The sequence below is a fragment of the Echinops telfairi genome, unplaced genomic scaffold (genome assembly GCF_000313985.2).
Source record: "Echinops telfairi isolate 266 unplaced genomic scaffold, ASM31398v2 ScPeMD7_7468;HRSCAF=8506_0, whole genome shotgun sequence".
Lineage (NCBI taxonomy): Eukaryota > Metazoa > Chordata > Mammalia > Afrosoricida > Tenrecidae > Echinops > Echinops telfairi.
Window position 1 is genome coordinate 15727507 of NW_022111369.1, and position 14410 is coordinate 15741916.

Consider the following 14410-nt stretch of genomic DNA (forward strand, 5'->3'; position numbering starts at 1 on the left):
AAGGTGCTCATCCAAACAGATGAGTTTGAAAAATGTTTCTAAGAATGGAATTGCAGATTTGACAAATGTATTAAATGTGATGGAGAGTACTTTGTAGGTTATCAGGTTGTTTTGTAAAAAAATTAAATTCATACCTTTGAAAAAAAATCTGGTTTTATTTGGGTACCCCCTTGTATGCATATAGAAGAATGCTCAAAGAAAAGTTCGTGGAAATACAGAATTGAAAGACAATAGAATTTTCCAAAACTAGTTTGTATCTTCCTCATGGATGTGTGCATAGACAGATAAATAAAATATTGCTGTAGTGAGTTGACCTTTGATTGCTAGCTACAAGTCAGATGTTCAAATCCACTAGCTCTTTCTCTGGGGAAAAAATGAAGGATTTACTTTCATAAAGATTTAATTTCAGAAATCCTAAGAAGTAATTCTACTCTGTCCTATAGGGTCTATTTGGAGTGTGTGTGTGTGTGTGTGTATACACACACATCTATAATTATATCTATATCTATAAATATATCTACTATTATATCTATACAATTCTACTCTGTCCTAAAGGGTCTATGTGGATCAGAATGAACTAAATAACAATGTAAAGTGTGTGTGTGTGTGTGTGTGTGTGTGTGTGTGTGTGGTGGCTTAGTGCTTGAGTGTTGGGCTGTTAACAGTAAGGTCAGCAGTTCAAACCCGCCAGTAGCTCCACAGGAGAAATATGGAACTTTCTACTCTCATAAAGAGTTACAGTCTTGGAAACTCGTAGGGGCAGTTCTGCCTTGTCCTATAAGCTTGCTATGTATTGGTATCAACTCTATGTCATTGAAGTTTTTTTATATACACTAAGGCATTCAATTGTGTGAATCTTTCATACAGAAAGAACAAGGCGATACAGCATGGCTTAAAATCAGAAAAGATGCTTGCCATCAGACACAGTCAGTCTGTGTGATGAGTGAGTAATCTGTATGATGATCAAATAATCCAAGATATTGAACTATATGAAGAAGAGTTCAACATCAAGATTGGAGGAAAACTCATTAAAAACCTGTGATATGCAGCTCACATAGCCTTGCTTGCTGAAAGCAACGAGGTCTCGAAGCACTTACTGATGAAGATCAAAGAGTACATACAGCCTTAGTGGAACAGGCATTGGGACATTTAAGGGAGTGAGGGGTGCGTGTGTAAATTATTGAATGTAAAGCTGATGATCAGCTCTGTAAGCCTTCACCTAAATCACAATAAGAATGTTTTTCTTCAAGAAGAGCGAAGACCAACATTTTCTCTGTCTAATTAGAAATATTGATCAGTATTATTACTCAGAACAATATTTGATCTCCCTCTAATTTGGGACATATTGCAGAATCATATACTTGTGGCCCCTTAGAATGAAAAACAAAGCCCACAAATCAGTTGCTCTCCTGTTCACTCACCCTTGCGGTGACTCCATGATTGTCCATTATAGAATACAACTGTGGTCCATAGGGTTTTCAATGGTTGAGTTTTTGAAGGTAGATTGCCAAGCCTTTCATTTGAGCATCCCTTGGGAGGAGTTCTTGGTTAGCACTCCGGTTCGTAACCATTTGCTTCTCCTAGGGACTCTTCCCCTTGAAATCAAGTTCAACCAAATAATGAGTTTAGATCAATGAAATGTCAGCATAAGTCACTTCCTGGTGGAAGTGTTTGATTACTTGAGCTTCTCTCTCCGGCCGTCTCCTCCCTGCAGTGGTGACTCTGGAAGCACGTGTTGACATTGGGTGCCTCAGGAGTCCAGCTGTGTGGAATGCTGACTCAGCACACAAAGGATGGCTGCCCAGACCTGCAGAGGACTTGAAACATTTTTTCAGCCACTGAGATTTTTTTCACTTTTTACTGCAGCATAACATTCAGGCTTTCTGGGAGCTTCTTGGGGACAGGCATAGAGCACATTCAGTTAATAGCTCCAGACCTTATTGGAGCTCTCGTTCTCGATGCAGACATTGATTTTCTGTCTATTTTTGGTACCACGTGTGCTAAAAGAAAGGATTGGATGGGCAAGATGGGAGCCTCGTATGGTCATTTTCAGAATGCAGAAAAAGATTGCCATAAGCACCAGAATCAGAAAGTGTCAACTGCTGACAACATACACTAGAATAAGAGACTTTCTGCCCACCCCCACACAAGCCCCTAATTTTTTATTGTGAATTAGGTGAGAGTTGACATATCAGGTCATTATTTCTGAATTCATCAATTTTAAAAATGTATCAAATCTCCCATTGGCTATCCCCTATTGCCTCTCCATGTTTCCCCTCTCCCTTTTGTGATACATTATCTTCCCTTTCTTTGAAGTTAACACCTGTCTACACCCTAGCCAATTGCTTTCTCTTCCCTCCCTTCCCCTTCCATTCCTGGTAGTCGTCAAAATCTGGGCTTAGTTTGGTTTGGGCATGAAAATGTATTTTTTATTTTTAACAACAGTGTTTCTCCTTTTGTGAATAACACTCTTAGGTGCTTGGTGGTACCTAATTTCTCTTTTCGTACTCCATCGGATTTAGTGGCATGGTGGTTACGTGTTGGGCGGCTAATGATAAGGTCAGCAGTTCAGAACCACCATACACTCTGTGGGGAAGGAGAGATGGGGCTTTCTACTTCTGTAAAGAGTTAGTTTTGGAAACCCACAGGGGCAGTTCCACCCCGTCCTATGGGGTCGCTATGAGTCGACACCAACTCAATGACAGTGAGTTTATTTTTATTTTATGATTAATGTGAGTTTTTTTTATTGTAATAATCATCAACACTCAAACAAGCTCTAGTAAATAAGCCTTATTTTAAAGCTATTGATGGGTTCTACAGAAATCAAGGACATTTTTAAACAATCAGACCTTAAGAAAGAGATACACGTGAACAGGTTTGGGATATCCCTGTTTCTTCTCATTTCACACTTGACGAATCTGACCTGTTGTCTCTCAGGTCCCAGTGGCTTCGTGTGTTTACTCACTGTGCACACGAAGTATTTGTTAACAGCCTGCTTCATTTCAGCCTTCCTGGTTTTTCCCCGAAGCATCCCCCAAGAACTGAACTTTCCTCATTATTTTCAGGCTGATCTCCTCACAGAGGGCATCTGATTAGTGTACTATTGCAAATTAGGTTCTGGGGGTAAAGGAATCTTCCAGAATTCATGCTTCTTAATCTTCTTGCACTTGTGAACTGTTTTCACCCAAGAAATGTTTATGCAACCCCGCTTATATAGATATTTAAATAAGTATACCAATCAAACATGACTTTCAGTGAATTAAAGATTTTGATATTCTTGTAAAGCACAACATCTGGGTCTCGTGAGAATTCTTGTGGCTCCAAGTGCATGTTGTATGTTCAGAACTAAGGCTGCAGTGTTTCTTGCGATGCCACGTGGGCAAACGCTGCCAGAGACACCTTGGATTCACTCTGATCTCGATTTTGCATTATGTTTTGGTCACTGAACGTTCATACGCCTTTTGCTGTTGCCAAATTTTTTGCCACCTCACTTTCAGTTATGTGTCCCCAATGGGGTCAGTTCCAGAAAAACATAGTTTAAGAAGCTCTCCAGATAAATGTTCACCCACCCTAGTCCAACACTCCTGGTGGCAATGGTTGATTCAGGGATCACTCAGCAAATCATATGGCTGGTGGCATTTTAGCTAAACAAGGGTTCTGGGTATATGAGAAGTTTATCCAACGTGTATCTAGTACAATTTTCCCAACTAATCATCTTTCTTCTGCCTGGTCATCAGAGACACCCGAAAAGAGAGATGGTGAGCTCTTTGGAGAGATTGCTTCCAAACAATCACACCCAAGCCCTTCCCACTTCCTCCCTGAAAATGGCTGATGTCTGACCTAACTTATCACCAGGGAATAATTTAGACGTCACAAACAATGGAACCCTTGTGTCTGATGAGAAAGAGGAGCGCTGAGTAATGCTGGGGCCTCGCCTGGATTTACTCACCTAATTATTCTTCCAAAGGAGATGGGTGAGAGAGGCACCCCATGCTGACAACGAAACTCTTGAATCCTCATCCCGCTTCTCTTCCTGAAGGGCGAAGTGACCGCTCTGTATCCTGGGAAAGCTAATTTTGTAATGTTTTAGAAATCTATACATGAAAAGTAACTATTTCAAGAGCTGAAGCAATCATACAAACAAGCCTGGAACAGCAGATAATGGAATAGAACATCTGCTCTTTGAAGAGACAGGTATCATTATTGTCCTGCTACTCCACATTGTATTAGGTTCAGATCTGAGTCCTTCCCTTTAAGAAGTGGATCACCCAGTGACAGAAAGACAAAACATCACATGCACATGCGCGCGCGCACACACACAGTTCAACTAGTTATGAATACTAAAAAGAACTAAATTAGTGCAGAGACAAAAGTGAGAAGATGCAAACAAGAAAGCTTTGCCAGGACCATCAGTCAGCTCTTCTTTGAAAATTCTCCGTTGCCCTTTCACTCAACTCATAACACCCTGACACTGTCTACTTCATTCGCTTGACTTCAGAGGCAGTACCTTTGTATGCTCAGTCCCATGTCTGTTGCCTCCTCTTCTCCTTTCCTTCTTACTAAAATATGGAAATACTAAGATGACTCCAAGTCTGACTTAATCATCTCATATTCAGACTCATTTAGCTGTGTCCACAAGCTGTCTCAACTTCAATATTTAATAAAATTTCTAAAACTTATTTTTATCTTCCCCCAAAATATGCATCACACACACACTTAAACAATATGCACTCGAATTCCAATGTTACCTTTCTAAATAAATTCTAATTCTGATCTTTCACATGTTCAGAACCTAATCTTCAAATACTTCTTGAGGTTTAAAAAAAAATGTTCCCCCCACATTCGGTTTCAAAATTGATCAGGAAATCCTACTATTTCTTTTCCTTTCTTCCTTTCTTTTTTTAACAGTTTTATTAGTTCTTCACTCACATGTCATACAATTCAATAATTCAGTCATATTTAGAAGAGTTGTATAATTATCACGACAGTTCTAGAACATTTTCTTATTCCTTGTACTCATTGATATCCATGTATTTTTTTTCTAATTTGGCAAAAACACACCCAACAAAATATCCTGTAGTTCCACAACTTGTACATGTATAACTCAATTCCATTAATTATACTCTTCATGTTGTACAACTATTATTGATAGCCTTTTCCAGATTATTCCACCACCATTAACATAAACTCAATGCGCCCTAAGCAACAACTCTTTCTCCTTTACCCATGGTAACCATTGGTCAAGTTTGGTTCCTTTTTTAGTCATTTTCTTGATACAATATCCACATATCATACACTTCCTTGGTTAAATGGCTTTTAAAAAGAGTTGTATATACATCACCAGTTCTAAGGCTCCCACCTTCCTCCTGCATTCACTGTTGGCTTCCCCCCAAATCTCCTTGCCCTTCCTGCCCCCCCACCACATCCCAATAAACCATTGCATAAGGTATTGTCTCTATGCGTTCACTCCTTCTGTGCTTCACAAACTGGAAAACCCAACAGAAGCAATAAAAAACAAAACAAATGTCAAGAAGAGAAAAATAATAATTTAAAGATAAAAATACAACTAAAGAGTAAGAAAGAAAAGACCACCATCTATATTTTAAAAGCTAGAGGAAAATTTTCTGTCATGGAACAAGCAAGAAATACTTGAGCCTTGAGAAAATTCAGGTCGTGTCAAGAGGGAGGTCAACTGACCAAGCATATTATACCAGGGCTTGATCCACCATAACCAAGTTTACGATCCTCTCTTTCCAACAGTAAAGCTGTTGGAGTCCCTTGTTTGTGGCTAGCGGGGGTCTGCCAGAGCCAGAGTCTGACGAGAGAGTATGCAGGCGGATTTGGGCTCCCTCTCTCTTCCACAAACTGTGTGTTCACAGTTTACGCTCTGATACTTTCTCCTTCATCCTATTTGGATTTTGTTCTTGTTGTGTTTGGAGGAAATCCGACTATTTCTACTTTCAAAATGTATTTGGAAGAAAATGCTTTTACCCTTCTAAAGTATACAAACCACATACGTTTTATTTCTAGCTTGAATTATGAGAACAATCTCTGAACGGGTCCATTTCTACACCTGCCCCCCTCTCAATACTATTTGAAATGAACTATGGAATGATTTGATACCTGTATTGGCTCTAAATAAAATGGCTATAAAATTGTTTTTTAATCTCTTTTGCAAAGATTATCCAGGTCAGTTGCCAAAACAGTCCATGAACATAATGTTATGCACCTGCTTTGGTGAGTAGCCCCTGGGTCTTGCCAGCCAGTAACTATCTAAGAGACAACGCTTGCTCTTTCCCCACCTTGGAGCAAAGGAGAACAAAGGAAAAACAAACATTTCAGGAAGCAATTAGTTCAAAATACTAATGGACCATATGAGCCACAGGGATCTCCAACCTGAGACCAGAACTAGCTGGGCTATGGATATTGACCAATCTGACTACGAGCACAATAAAAAGTACAATTCACTCAATCACTTGTTGTCATCAAGTTGCCTCTTACTGATCCTGACCCTACTAAACTCACCACCATCAAATCGATTCTAACTTATAGGGACCTTATAAGACGGGATAGAATGGCCGCTGTGGGATTCTGGGACTATAACTCTTTACAGGAATGGGAAGCTTCATCTTTCTCCCATGGAGCAGCTAGATTTTGAACTGCTAACTAATGTATGACCCAATTGTGGTTAGCAGCCTAATGTATAACCCAACTGGTATTATATATATAAAGAGAATAAAAGTCAAAGCTAAAAACAAGCATTTGATGGGAAAGAGATTATAGAACCTCTGTGTTTATTACTTAAGCTAGTTTTCAGATTTAAGACTTCCATACATTCCAGGGCTACCTTCCAATGCAACACCACATAGGATTATAAAGCAAGCACCACCCATGAAGAGTGTGCTCATCAATCAACTATATGTGCCCAAAGGGACAACATGGACCAAACCAACGACGAGAAAGCACGGAGGGGCAGGGAAACCAGAGGAAAGGAAAGAGAGACCCCAAAAGGGAAACAGGAACTGTGCTGACAAACTGCAGGGATCATACCCAGTGGTAAAGGACAGTTTGTGTATGAATTTGTGTATGAAAGATACATCATTTGTGTATGAGAAGTAATTACTGACTGGGAAAGCTATGTCATTCGCTATGGAAACTTACACTTAAAACATGCTAATCTGTATTGTTTAAAAGCAATTTGGGGTCTTGAACATTATCATATGCTTTCCTAATAAAACTGCTCTTATTTCACTCAGAGCAACATTTAACTTTTCTGTAATCTGCACGATTCCCATGTTGTCTCTTTCCCCGCATTTCCTTCCACATTGCTTCAACCACCGCGGCCAACTTTACAGCTCTTCAGACAGGTCTAGCAAAGTCTTGCCTCAGAATCTTTGAGCAGGCTGTTCTTTTGAACTGAAACTCTCTTCTTCCATATCATTACTTAGATTTCTCCTTCAATTCACTTGAATCTTTGCTTAACTCTCTCCTTCTGATAGAGGACTTCTGTGAACAACCTATCGAAAATAGCAAGGGATATCTTCTCCCATCACTTGCTTTAGTCCCCTTACCATTGTGCAATATTTTGATGTTTTTACTTACCACTGCCTGACATGGCACATATATACATTTTTCAGAAGAGGATGTGGAACAAAGGCTGTCAGATGGATCTTGAATGAAAGCGGAGAATACCGAAAAATGTTTCCTTGAGTTTACTGAAGATGCAAAGATATTTGACAATGTGGATCATAACAAATTATAGAGAACATTGTGTAGAATGGGAATTTCAGATAACTTAATTGTCCTCAAGTGGAAGTTATACATAGCTCAAGAGGCAGTTGTCCTTTCAGAACAAGGGGTTATTGTGTGGTTTAGAATCAGAAAAAAGTGTGCATAAGGGGTGTATCCTTTCACTGTAGTTAATCAATCTGTTTACTGAGCAAATAATCTGAGAAGCTGAACTATGTGAAGGCCATGCCATCAGGATGGGAGGAAGACTCAAACACACACAGAGGAATGGCAATGATTTATAAATTAACCTCATAATCCTTAGAAAATATAAAATATTGTGTATGTCTTCCATTTCCTCCCCCAACCCCCTAATTCCAGTTGAGTCAGTGAATAGAGAAATGAGAAGACAAATAATTAACAGAAAGCATAAAACTATAAGAACAATATCATACCCTATCTTGTAGAAATTATTGTTTACACTTAAGCCTGTAATGTACATCCAAAATTTAAACCCCAGAGCAGTCTATTCTAAATTGTGATTAGAAGTATACAGGTAATACTAAAATGTTTCTCTATAAACCACTCAAAAATAGCTAATCTGAAATATAATCAATTGGAGGTAAATTGTTCACCTAAATGTTATATGCCAGTGTTAAAATATCTGCACTGAAAGCATTAGGCAAAAACAACGATCCAAGAATTAATGGGAGGCCAATTGAAAAGTTTCAACAGGGGATGAAGCCCTCACTTGTCTATGGAAGGAAATTTGGAAGACAGCTATTTGGTCAACTGACTTGAAGAGATTCGTAATTAAATCCATTCCAAAGAAAGGTGACCCAACAGAGTGCTCAAACTATAGAACAATATCACTGATATCAGGTGCAAATGAAATTTTGCTGAGGATCATCCAATGATGGTTGCAGCAGACCATTGACAGGAAGCTGCCAGAGGTCCAGGCTGGATTCACAGGAAGACATGAAACGAGGGATGTCATTGCTGATATCAGCTGGACCTTGAAAGTAGAATATCAGAAAGATGTTGACTTGTGGGGTTTTTTTTGGTCATTGTTGTTGTTGTTTTTACTATGCTAAGAATTTGACTGAGTGGATCATAACAAACTGTGACTAGCCTTGAAATGATGGGAATTCCAAAACACTTCCTTGTGCTCCTGTGGAACTTGTACATGGATCGAGAGGCCAAGGGAATATTTCACTGTTCAAAATCCAGAAAGGTATGTGCCAAGGTTGTACCCTCTCACCATATTTATTCAATGTATATGTTGAACAAATAATCAGAGAAATCAGCTTATATGGAGAAGAATGTGGCATTGGGATTGGAGGAAGGTTTATTAACAGGACGTTAAGTCTTTGTCTCAGGACTTTGTGACAGGTTATCAGAAGAGGCCAGTCCCTGAAGAGGACATCATGCTTAGCAAAGTAGAGGGGCAGGGGAAAAAATGTAGAGCCATCAATAAGACTGATTGACACAGTGGCTGCAGCAATAGCCTCATCCATAGCAACAATTGTGAGAATGGCTCATTACCGGTCAGTGTTTCATTCTGTTGTACAGCCTGTACAGTATGAGTTAATATGAGTTAGAAGCTACTCAAGTGCACCTAACAACAAGTAACATGTCCTCAGTCTAACCTTTCAACATCATGACTGCTACCAAGTCAATTTCAAATCACAGTGACCCAATGGGAGAGGGTCGAATTGCCACGTAGGTTTCTGAGGCTGTAACTCTTCACAGGATTAGAAAGCCTTTTCTTTCTCTCCTGGAGAATCTGGTGGAAATATTTATTCTTGGAGTTTTCTAAACTGCTCCATAGGTCTATGAGAGGGTACCTCTCCCCACTCCAAATGGAAATCCCCCCCCACCCCCAAGCTATGTATTTTTGTTTTTTTTTACAAAACAAGCTTATCACCTTCAAATTACTCTCCATTACAATTAATACGTTTGTCAAATTTGCAATTCCATTCTTGGAAATATTTTTCAAACTCATCCGTTTGGATGGCTGACAGCACCTCCTTCATTTTTTTCTTCACCTCTTTTAAGTCGGCCAAGCACTGCCCTTCATGTCCCTCTTCATTCGTGTAAACAAAAAAGAAGTCACTCAGAGTGAGGTCTGTGAGTATGGTGCATGGAGCAAGAGAGACATGCTGCTTTTTGCCAAAAACTGGTGCACCGAGATGGCTGTGTGAGTAGGTGCCTTGTTGTGGTGGCAACCCCCGTCCCCTGTCTGCCACAAATCAGGCCTTTTTTGTCTCACACTGTTATGCAATTGTTTCCTAACCTCTAAATAGAAAGCTTGATTAAGTCTGACCTGGTGGAATTAATTCCAAACACACTACAAGTTGGTATTTTTCTCTGTTTGGGAAGTTGACAGATGTCCACAATGAGATTTGTCATCAATCAACATTTCACCATTTTTTAAATGAGAAGCCCACTTGTAAATTTGAGTTTTTCCCATAGTGTAAACTTGTAAGCTGTGTTCAACATCACAATTTCTGTGGCATTTTCTAGAACGAGAAACAAAATTTCACTGCCGCATGCTGTACTCTTAAATCAGCCATCACAAAAAAGAAAAACAAAATGAGGTTTGTGCAAAACTGCTTTTATGAAAAAAATTCACGTGACCAGAGAGAACCTTCCGTGGCATTGTCACTGGGTGCTCTAACTCAAAGTGAGTTTCTCTTTGTTCACTCACCTAGCAGGAAAAATGCTTAGTACAAAAAACTGCCCAGACTTTGGGCCTCTGCTCATGCCCTCCCTCAATGCAAGAACACTTTGTTCTAACAGCCTGGTATTCTGTGATGCTCACCCTCCTGGCACAATCTCTGAAGACTAAGCAATCTCTGAAGCATAAGCAGATGTGGTGAAGAAAGCAGATGATGACCAGCTATCAAAATCTGGGGTTTTGAAGGCTTGAAGTTAAACAAACAGCCATAAGCAACAAGCCCACATGGAAGAAGTACACCAGTCTGGGTGCTCATGAGGTGTAGAGGCATCAGAAGACTCCAAACAAACAAACAAACAAACAAACCCCATATTGTTGAGAATCAGGGGGGTCGGAGCATAGACCCAAAATCCCTCAGTAGACAATGGGACATCCCCTCACAGAAGGGTCCCCTAGAAGGGATGAGTCAACCAGGGCGCAGTATAGCACCAATGAAACACAATACTCCTCTGGTTCCTTGAGGGTTTCACAGTCCCTGCTATCATGACCCCAGCCCTGCCTTTCACCTCACCGCGGCTTAGACCAGAGCATGTGCACAGGTACAGATAAGACATAAGAGCTCACGACCCACGGAATCCAGGAACAGGAGTGTGAGTAGCCATACCAGGAGGGTAGGGGAAATGTGGGAAGAGGAGGGGAGGAAGGGGGAGTGGACCACAATGATGGACACATAAGCACACACCCCTCAGGGGGCCAAACAGCAAAACCATGGGGGAAGGGAGACTGTGATCGGTGTAAGATATGAAAATAATAATAATTTATAATTTATCAAAGGGTAACGTTGGGGGTGGGGAGAATGGGAAAAACAGGAGCTGATACCAAGGGCGCAATAGAAAGTAAATGTTTAGAAAATAATGATGGCAACAGTTGTACAAATATGTACAATTGGTGTATGGATTGTAAGAGCTGTAACAAACCCCAGTAAAATGATATTTTAATTAGAAAACAAAACAAAGCAAAAACCCACCTCCCAGCAGAGATTTTTTCCACATTTTTCTGGGTAACCCCTCATGTGTTTCTCTCATTATACCAGTACCAAGCTGTTTTGACTACTGTGGCCATGTAATAGGTCCACTGCCTCCTACCTCGCTGTTTGTCTTTGCTTATCTTAGTTCTTCCTGAACTTAGGGTGCTTTCCCTCCCATATGTAGTTGGTAATTGTCTTTCCATTTCTTAAATCATGAAGTTAGGGACTGGATCAGAATGGCATTGCATTTTAATAGAGCGCCTTGTATAGTAACGACATTCACAATATTGTCTTCCTAATCATCAACACGGGCTATTCTTCCATTTGTGGAGATCTCTTTTGATTTCTTTTACTAGTTGAGTTAGTTAATTGTGCCAGCCTGGCCGATAATCACATGTGGTGCTGGTTGAAAGGCGGAGGGATAAATGGGTGGTGAAGCCTTGCCTTTCGAGTTCTCTGGTGTTGGGTTAATGGGTTAATGTTGGACTTGTGGGGTGGGCAGCATTGGGTTGGGATATTTTCGTGATGCACCTTTTCTTTACATAAAACTCTCTCTTATACATGAGTCGCTGTGGATTTGTTTCTCCAAAGTACCCAGACTAATACAATAGTGTTCTGTAGCTTTCTTTGTGCAGGTATTGCATTTCTTAGGTTAGGTTTATTTATAAGAATTTCACCTTTTCCGTGGCTATTATAAATGGTATTGTCTTTCTTTTTTCTCTCTTCACTGGTATATAGGAATCCAATTGATATCTGCTTGTTAAACTTGTATCCTGCTACTTTAACAAATCCCTTAATTCTTTCCAACGATTTGTGTGTGTGTGTGTGTGTGTGTGTGTGCGTGTGCGTGCATGCTCTTTGGGTTTTCTACAAGTAAAAGCACATAATTTTCAAATTGTGTAAGAGTTACACTTCCTCTTTGACCAATTGTATTACCTTGATTTCTTTTTGTTTTCTAATGGTTCTGTGTAAAACTTCCAGTAAGATATTGACTAAGAGAGATGATGGGGGCATCCTTGTCTGCTGCCCGTTTTCAAGGGATATAATTTCAGTTTTTGCTTGTTGAGAATGATGTTGGCCATTGACTTTTCATATATCGCCTTTATTATATTGAGGGATTTCCCTTCTATTCCTATTTTGTTTTGTGTTATTTTCACCTATTGATATGATCATGTGGTTCTTATTCGTTGTCTAGTTCATGTTGGTAGATTACATTGATTATTTTCCTAATGTTGAACCATCCTGGCATCCCTAGTATGCCTCCCATTGTATCATGGTGAATTATTATTTTTCTTTGATATGTTGTTAGATTATTGGTCAGAATTTGTTGACACTTTTTTGTGGCTTAGTGGTTATATTTGGGCTTCTAACTACAAGGTCATCAGTTCAAAAGGACCAGGTGCTTTGTGGGAGAAAGAAAAAAACTTTCTCCTCTGGTAAAGAGTGAACAGTCTCAGACACATACAGGGGCAGTTCCACCCTCTCCTAATAAGATCGCTTCAGATTGTCTTGAAGGCAGTGAGTTATGTTCATGAGAGACATGCTTGATTTATAGAATGAGCATGGGAGTTTGCTGTCCCTTTCTAGATTCTGGAATATTCTGTGTAGAATTGGTGACAACTCTTCACTGGATACTTGGTAGAAATCCCCTGTGAATCTATGTGGTAGCTACATAATTTCATATCAACTTGATAAATAAATATAGGGGTGGAGTCTAGACTGTCAATCAGGTTACAAACTGATGATGCCTCTTTGTGGGCATGGCCTTCTCATAAGAATTCTTGGAACTTCCTCTCTTTCTTCCTGGAGGTGGGCCACACTCTCTCTGCTTCACCTTCCTGTTGAAAAGATACACTCAGGGAGCTTGAGGAGCTGGTGGAGCATCACGGCAGTGCTGAGATTTTTCCACTGCCACTGGATCCACAAGACTTTCCACCCCCTGGCCCGTGATTTTCCTTCATTTGGCATCGTTGCATGTGCTGCGTGAGTCTGAAGAGGAATTTATGGACTAGTATCAGACATATGGGCTAACATTGGATTTAAGGATTTGGTCTGGTCTGGGCTGGGATGTTTTCTCAATATACAATTGCTCTTTCATATAGAGTGCTTCCTTATATATATGTGTATCCCTGGATTTGTTTCTCTAATCAACCTGACATAACACAATCTATCTGTCCTGGATTTTTTTTTGCTTGGTAGTATCTTGATGACCTTCTCTATTTCTTCTTTTGTTATGGATCTATTGAAGTTTCCACATCAGTCTGTGTTAATTTGGGTAGATGCTTTGTTTCTAGAAATATTTCCTAGACGTGAACATGTACATTGGTATAGGCAAGAGATAAAACTCACAACACATGGGACCCAGGAACAGAAATGGGAATAGAGATACAAAAAGAGTAGAGGGAAAGGGGGTGGGGGGTGGCAGAGAGGTGGGGAGGGAGGGAGATATCCATCGAAATGAATGGTACATAACCACACACTCCCAGCCAGGGGGAAGAACAACAGAAACCAGAGGGGAAGAGAGACAGCAGTCGGAGTGAGATTTGAAAATAATTAACAATCTACCATCTATCAAGGGGCCACGAGGGTTTGGTGGGGGAGGGAAAAAAAGAGGAGCTGATTCCAAGGGCTCAATGAAAGTACATGTCTAGAAAAGAACGATGGACTATATGTATGAATATGTCGGATACAATTGATGTATAGTTTGTAACAAGAGTTGTAAGAGCCCCAATAAAATGATTTTAAAAAAGAGAACTATTTCCATTTCTTCTACATTATCCAACTTGTTTGGAATATTGTCTTTTATAGCAGTGCGTTAATATTTTTGTATTTTATTTGGATTTGTTGTGATGTCATCCTTTTCATCTCTGATTCTAGGTATTTGCATCTTCTTTTCTTTTCTTTTGTCTACTTTGACTAACCAACTTCTTTTTCTTTCAAAGAACCAACTTTGTGTCCTGCTGATATTTTCAATT